Source organism: Arachis hypogaea, chromosome 12 (assembly GCF_003086295.3).
Source record: "Arachis hypogaea cultivar Tifrunner chromosome 12, arahy.Tifrunner.gnm2.J5K5, whole genome shotgun sequence".
NCBI classification, from domain to species: domain Eukaryota; kingdom Viridiplantae; phylum Streptophyta; class Magnoliopsida; order Fabales; family Fabaceae; genus Arachis; species Arachis hypogaea.
The window spans coordinates 37,941,260-37,949,085 of NC_092047.1; the positions used below are offsets into that span (position 1 = coordinate 37,941,260).

General features: G+C 37.9%; 1 non-coding gene across 1 annotated transcript; it reads left to right on the forward strand.

Annotated features, from left to right (window-relative positions):
• Positions 1 to 3,625: 3,625 nt before the first annotated feature.
• Positions 3,626 to 3,733, forward strand: LOC112731051 (small nucleolar RNA R71). Its single transcript, XR_003166846.1, has one exon. It is a non-coding gene; the product is annotated as a small nucleolar RNA R71 (small nucleolar RNA).
• The last annotated feature ends 4,093 nt before the right edge of the window (positions 3,734 to 7,826 follow it).

Here is a 7,826-nt window from a genome sequence, read left to right on the forward strand (position 1 = left end):
ATGGTTAGGGACAGCTTGGTTTAGCCGCTTAGGCCAGGATTTTATTCCTTTAGGCCCTCCTATCCACTGATGCTCAAAGCCTTGGGATCCTTTTTATTTGCCCTTGCCTTTTGGTTTTAAGGGTTATTGGCTTTTTGCTCTTGCCTCTTGGTTTTAAGAGCTTTTGGCTTTTTCTGCTTGCTTTTTCTATTTTTTTTTCGCCTATTATTATTTTTTTTTTCTGCAAGCTTTGTTCTTTGCTGCTTTTTCTTGCTTCAAGAATCATTTTTATGATTTTTCAGATTATCAAATAACATGTCTCCTAGTCATCATTCTTTCAAGAGCCAACATATTTAACATTTTTAAACAATAACTTCAAAAGACATATGCACTGTTCAAGCATACATTCAGAAAACAAGAAGCATTGTCACCACATCAATTTAATTAAACTAAGTTCAAGGATAAATTCAAAACTCATGTACTTCTTATTCTTTTAAATTAAAACATTTTTCATTTAAGAGAGGTGATGGATTCATAGGACATTCATAACTTTAAGACAAAGTTACTAACTACTAATGATCATGTAATGAAGACACAAACATAGATAAGCACTTAACATAGAGAAAACAAAAAACAGAAGAAATAAGAACAAGGAATGAATCCACCTTAGTGATGGTGGCGTTTCCTTCTTGAGAAACCAATGATGTCCTTGAGCTCTTCTATGTCTCTTCCTTGTCTTTGTTGCTCCTCCCTCATTGCTTTTTGATCTTCTCTAATTTCATGAAGGATGATGGAGTGCTCTTGATGTTCCACCCTTAGTTGTCCCATGTTGGAACTTAATTCTCCTTGGGAGGTGTTGATTTGCTCCCAAAAATTCTGTGGAGGAAACTGTATCCCCTGAGGTATCTCAGGGATTTCTTGATGATGAGCTTCTTCACGTGCCTGTTGAGATCCATGAATGTGCTCTCTTGTTTGCTCCACCCTTTTCTTAGTGATGGGCTTGTGAGATGGATCTTTCCATCTCCCATGGCTCAGAGGTGGAAGCAATTGTCTTCCCTTTTCTCTTTCTTGAGGTTTCTCTGGCCTTAGGTGCCATTAATGGTTATGGAAAAAGAAAAAAGCTATGCTTTTACCACACCAAACTTAGAATGTTGCTCGCCCTCGAGCAAAAGAAGAAAGAATAGAAGAAGAAGAAGAAGAAGAAGATATGGAGGAGATGGAGGGATGTGTGTATTCGGCCATATGGGTGGGATTGGGTGGGAGAGAGATGTTGAATTTTGAAGGTAGGTGGGTGTATGGATATGAGTGGTGAATGGAAAACAGAAGGGATGATCATGAATGGAAAGAGAGATGATGAGGTAGGTGGGGATCCTGTGGGGTCCACAGATCCTGAGATGATCCTGTGGGGTCCACAGATCCTGAGGTGTTCAAGGAATTACAACCTTGCACCAAATTAGGCATGTAAAATGCTCTTGCACACAACTCTGGGCGTTCATCGCCAGGTTGGTGCCCATTTTGGGCGTTCAACGCCCATATGCTGCCCATTTTGGGCGTTCAACGCCCATATGCTGCCCATTTCTGGCGTTGAACGCCAGAATCATGCTTGTTCTGGGCGTTCAGCGCCAGCCCCTCTCCAGGGTGCCATTCTGGCGTTCAGCGTCTAGATGATGCCCATTTTGGGTGTTCAACGCCCAGACACTGCCCATTTTGGACGTTCAGCGCCAGAACCATGCTCTGTTCTGGTGTTGAACGCCAGGCAGATGCTTCCTCCAGGGTGTGATTTTTCTTCTGCTGTTTTTGATTCCGTTTTCAATTTTTATATTTATTTTGTGACTCCACATGATCCTGAACCTATAAAGACATATAACTAAGAAAAATATAGTTAGATAAATAAAAATTGGGTTGCCTCCCAACAAGCGCTTCTTTAATGTCAATAGCTTGACAGTGGGCTCTCATGGAGCCTCACAGATGTTCAGAGCATTGTTGAGACTCTCTAACACCAAACTTAGAGTTTTGATATGGGAGTTCAACACCAAACTTAGAGTTTGGTTGTGGCCTCCCAACACCAAACTTAGAGTTTGACTATGGGGGCTCTGGTTGACTCTGTTTTGAGAGAAGCTTTTTCTGCTTCCTCTCCATGGATGCAGAGAGATCCTTGAGTTGTAAACACAAGGTTGTCCTTATTCAATTGAAGGCTCAATTCTCCTCTGTCCACATCAATCACAGCTCTTGCTGTGGCTAGGAAAGGTCTTCCTAGGATGATGGATTCATCCTCTTCCTTTCCAGTATCTAAGACTATGAAATCAGCAGGGATGTAAAGGCCTTCAACCTTTACTAACACGTCCTCTACTTGTCCATAAGCCTGTTTTCTTGAATTATCTGCTATCTCTAATGAGATTTTAGCAGCTTGCACCCCATAGATTCCCAGTTTCTCTATTACAGAGAGGGGCATGAGGTTTATCCCTGAACCAAGGTCACACAGAGCCTTAAAGATCATGGTGCCTATGGTACAAGGTATTATGAACTTTCCAGGATCCTGTCTCTTCTGAGGCAATGTCAGTTGATCCAGATCACTTAGTTCATTGATGAACAAGGGAGGTTCATCTTCCCAAGTATCAATACCAAATAATTTGGCATTCAGCTTCATGATTGCACCAAGGAACTTGGCAGCTTGCTCTTCAGTAACATCCTCATTCTCTTCAGAAGAGGAATACTCATCAGAGCTCATGAATGGCATAAGGAGGTTCAATGGAATCTCTATGGTCTCTATATGAGCCTCAGAGTCCTTTGGTTCCTCAGAGGGAAACTCCTTATTGATCACTGGGCGTCCCAGGAGGTCTTCCCCCTTGGGATTCACGTCCTCTCCTTCCCTTACAGGTTCGGCCATGGTACTTATGTCAATGGCCTTGCACTCTCCTTTTGGATTCTCTTCTGTATTGCTTGGGAGAGTACTAGAAGGGATTTCAGTGATCCTTTTACTCAGCTGGCCCACTTGTGCTTCCAAATTTCTAATGGAAGACCTTGTTTCATTCATGAAACTCACAGTGGCCTTAGATAGATCAGAGACTAAATTTGTTAAGCAAGATAGATTCTGCTCAGAATTCTCTGTCTGTTGCTGAGTGGATGATGGAAAAGGCTTGCTATTGCTAAACCTATTTCTTCCACCATTATTAAAGCCTTGTTGAGGCTTTTGATCCTTCCATGAGAAATTTGGATGATTTCTCCATGATGGGTTATAGGTATTTCCATAAGGTTCACCTAAGTAATTCACCTCTGCTATTGCAGGGTTTTCAGGATCATAAGCTTCTTCTACATAAGAAGCCTCTTGAGTACTGTTGGATGCAGCTTGCATTCCATTCAGACTCTGAGAAATCATATTGACTTGCTGAGTCAATATTTTGTTCTGAGCCAATATGGCATTCAGAGTATCAACTTCAAGAACTCCCTTCTTCATAGGCATCCCATTACTCACAGGATTCCTCTCAGAAGTGTACATGAACTGGTTATTAGCAACCATGTCAATGAGTTCTTGAGCTTCTGCAGGTGTTTTCTTTAGGTGAATGGATCCACCTGCAGAAGTATCCAATGACATCTTTGATAACTCAGATAAACCATCATAGAATATATCCAGGATGGTCCATTCTGAAAGCACGTCAGAAGGACACTTTTTGGTCAACTGTTTGTATCTTTCCCAAGCTTCATAGAGGGATTCACCATCTTTTTGTTTGAAGGTTTGAACATCCACTCTAAGCTTGCTCAACTTTTGAGGAGGAAAGAACTTGGCTAAGAAATCCGTGACCAGCTTATCCCAAGAGTTCAGGCTGTCTTTGGGTTGAGAGTCCAACCATATTCTAGCTCTGTCTCTTACAGCAAAAGGGAAAAGCATGAGCTTGTAGACTTCAGGATCTACTCCATTAGTCTTAACAGTATCACAGATCTGCAAGAATTCAGTTAAGAACTGAAAAGGATCTTCATATGGAAGTCCATGAAACTTGTAGTTCTGCTGCATCAGAGAAACTAGCTGAGGTTTCAGCTCAAAATTGTTTGCTCCAATGGCAGGAGTGGAGATGCTTCTTCCATGTAAATTGGAATTTGGTGCAGTAAAGTCACCAAGCATTCTCCTTGCATTGTTGTTGGGTTCGGCTGCCATCTCCTTTACTTGTTCGAAATTTTCAATCAAGTTGTCTCTGGATTGTTGTAATTTAGCTTCTCTTAGTTTCCTCTTCAGAGTCCTTTCAGGTTCTGGATCAGCTTCAACAAGAATGCCTTTTTCCTTGTTCCTGCTCATAAGAAAGAGAAGAAATCAAGAAAAGAAGAGGAATCCTCTATGTCACAGTAAAGAGGTTCCTTATTGTTAGTAGAAGAAAAGAAGAAGAGAAAAATCTGAACTTAGAAAGAGAGAGGGAGAGAGTTCGGATTTTTGGTGGGTGAGGGAGAGATGTTAGTAGATGAATAAATAAATAGAATAAGATGAGAGAGGGAAAATTTCGAAAATAATTTTTGAAAAAGAGTTAGTGATTTTTGAAAATAGTTTTTGAAAAAGGTTAGTAGTTTTCGAAAATTAAGATTTAAAAATTGAAATAATTAGTTAATTAAAAAGAAATTTTGAAAAAGAGGGAGATATTTTCGAAAATTGGAGAGAGAGAGAGTTAGTTAGGTAGTTTTGAAAAAGATAAGAAACAAACAAAAAGTTAGTTAGTTAGTTGAAACAAATTTTGAAAAGATAAGAAGTTAGGAAGTTAGAAAAGATATTTTGAAATCAAATTTTTAAAAAAGATAAGATAAGAAGATATTTTTGAAAAGATATGATAGAAATTAGTTTTTGAAAAAGATTTGAATTTTAAAATCACAATTAATGACTTGATTCACAAGAAATCATAAGATATGATTCTAGAACTTAAAGTTTGAATCTTTCTTAACAAGTAAGTAACAAACTTGAAATTTTTTGAATCAAAACATTAGTTGTTATTGTTATTTTCGAAAATTTGATATAAAAATAAAAAAAAGATTTTTGAAAAATATTTTTAAAAATTTCGAAAATAACTAAGAAAAATGAAAAAGATTTGATTTTTGAAAAAGATTTTGAAAAAGATAAGATTTTTAAATTGAAAATTTGATTTGACTCATAAAAACAACTAGATTTTAAAAATTTTGAAAAAGTCAAATCTAATTTTTGAAATTTTAAGAGAGAAAAAGGGAAAGATATTTTTTTGATTTTTGAATTTTTATGATGAGAGAGAAAAACAAGAAAAATGATGCAGTGCATGAAAGTTATGGATCAAAACATGTGATGCATGCAAGAATGCTATGAATGTCAAGATGAACACCAAGAACACTTTGAATGTCAAGATGAACACCAAGAACATATTTTTGAAAAATTTTTAATGCAAGGAAAACATGCAAGACACCAAACTTAGAATTCTTTAATGCTTAGACACTAAGAATTCAAGAATGCATATGAAAAACAAGAAAAGACACAAAACATGCAAATGCAAAGATCAAACAAGAAGACTTACCAAGAACAACTTGAAGATCATGAAGAACACTATGAATGCATGAAAATTTTCGAAAAATGCAAGATGGGTATGCAATTGACACCAAACTTATAACATGACTCAAGACTTAAACAAGAAACACAAAAAATATTTTTGATTTTTATGATTTTCTAAATTTTTTGTATTTTTTTTTTCGAAAATTATTTGAAAAACAAAAAAAATAAGGATTTCAAAATTTTTAATATGAATTCCAGGAATCTTATGCTCTTTTAGTTTAAAGCTCCAATTAAAGGGTCAGGCATGGCATAATAGCCAGCCAAGCTTTAGCATGTAACAGGTAGATCATGAACAGTAGTAGGTGGATTAGCACCAACTAGCTTGCTCTTGATAACAAATTGGAAGCCTCAGTCCAAAGGAATTTAGACATGGCTTTACAGCCAGCCAGGCTTCACATGCTTTGTGAAACACTAGAATTCATTCTTAAAAATTTTGAATAAAATTATAAAATTTTTGAAAACATTTTTCATTTTTAAAATTTTTTCGAAAACAAAGGAGAAAATTTTGAAAGATTTTTGAAAAATTTTTGAAAAGAAAATAAAAAGAAAATTACCTAATCTGAGCAACAAGATGAACCGTCAGTTGTTCAAACTCGAACAATTCCCGGCAACGGCGCCAAAAACTTGGTGCGCAGAAATTGTGATTACACTTTGATTATGTGAAATTCATTGCTCTTTCTTTCCCTGGTGATGGCGCCAAAAATATGATGCCAATACCATGGTTCACAACTTCGCACAACTAACCAGCAAGTGCACTGGGTCGTCCAAGTAATACCTTACGTGAGTAAGGGTCGAATCCCACGGAGATTGTTGGTATGAAGCAAGCTATGGTCACCTTGTAAATCTCAGTCAGGCGGATATAAAATAGTAATGGATTTTTCGAAAATTAATTAATAAAATAGGGATAGAAATACTTATGTAATTTATTGGGGAGAATTTCAGATAAGCAAATAGAGATGCTTTCGTTCCTCTGAACCTCTGCTTTCCTGCTATCCTCATCCAATCAGTCTTACTCCTTTCTATGGCTGGCTTTATGTGATACATCACCATTGTCAATGGCTACTTTCGGTCTTCTCTCGGGAAAATGATCCAAATGCCCTGTCACGGCACGGCTAATCGTCTGGAGGCATCACCCTTGTCAATGGTTTCATCTTATCCTCTCAGTGAAAATGGTCAACGCACCCTGTCACGGCACGGCTATTCATCTGTCGGTTCTCGATCTTGCTGGAAAAGGATTTACTATCCTTTTGCGTCTGTCACCACGCCCGGAAATTGCGAGTTTGAAGCTCGTCACAGTCATTCAATCATTGAATCCTACTCGGAATACCATAGACAAGGTTTAGACTTTCCGGATTCTCTTGAATGTCGCCATCATTCTAGCTTACACCACGAAGATTCTGATTAAGAGATCTAAGAGATACTCATTCAATCTAATGTAGAACGGAAGTGGTTGTCAGGCACGCGTTCATAGGGAATGATGATGATTGTCACGTTCATCACATTCAGGTTGAAGTGCGAATGAATATCTTAGAAGCGAAATAAGATGAGTTGAATAGAGAACAGTAGTACTTTGCATTAATCTTTGAGGAATAGCAGAGCTCCACACCTTAATCTATGGAGTGTAGAAACTCTACCGTTGAAAATACATAAGTGAATAGAGGGTAAGCATGGCCGAATGGCCAGCCTCCCATGGAGGTCTAAAGATCTAAAAATGATCAAAAGATGTCAAATACAATAGTGAAATGTCCTATTTATAATAAACTAGCTACTAGGGTTTACAGAAGTAAGTAATTGATGCATAAATCCACTTCCGGGGCCCACTTGGTGTGTGCTTGGGCTGAGCTTTAACTTTTCACATGCAGAGGCTATTTGTGGAGTTGAACGCCAGGTTTTGATCCATTTCTGGCGTTCAACTCTGGTTTTTGATCCCTTTCTGGCGCTGAACTCCAGAATTGGGCAGAGAGCTGGCGTTGAACGCCAGTTTGCGTCATCTAAATTTGGGCAAAGTATGGACTATTATACATTGCTGGAAAGCCCTGGATGTCTACTTTCTAACGCAATTAGAAGCGCGCCATTTCGAGTTCTGTAGCTCCAGAAAATCCACTTTGAGTGTAGGGAGGTCAGAATCCAACAACATCAGCAGTCCTTCTTCAACCTCTGAATCTGATTTTTGCTCAAGTCCCTCAATTTCAACCAGAAAATACCTGAAATCACAGAAAAACACACAAACTCATAGTAAAGTCCAGAAATGTGAATTTAACATAAAAACTAATGAAAACATCCCTAAAAGTAACTA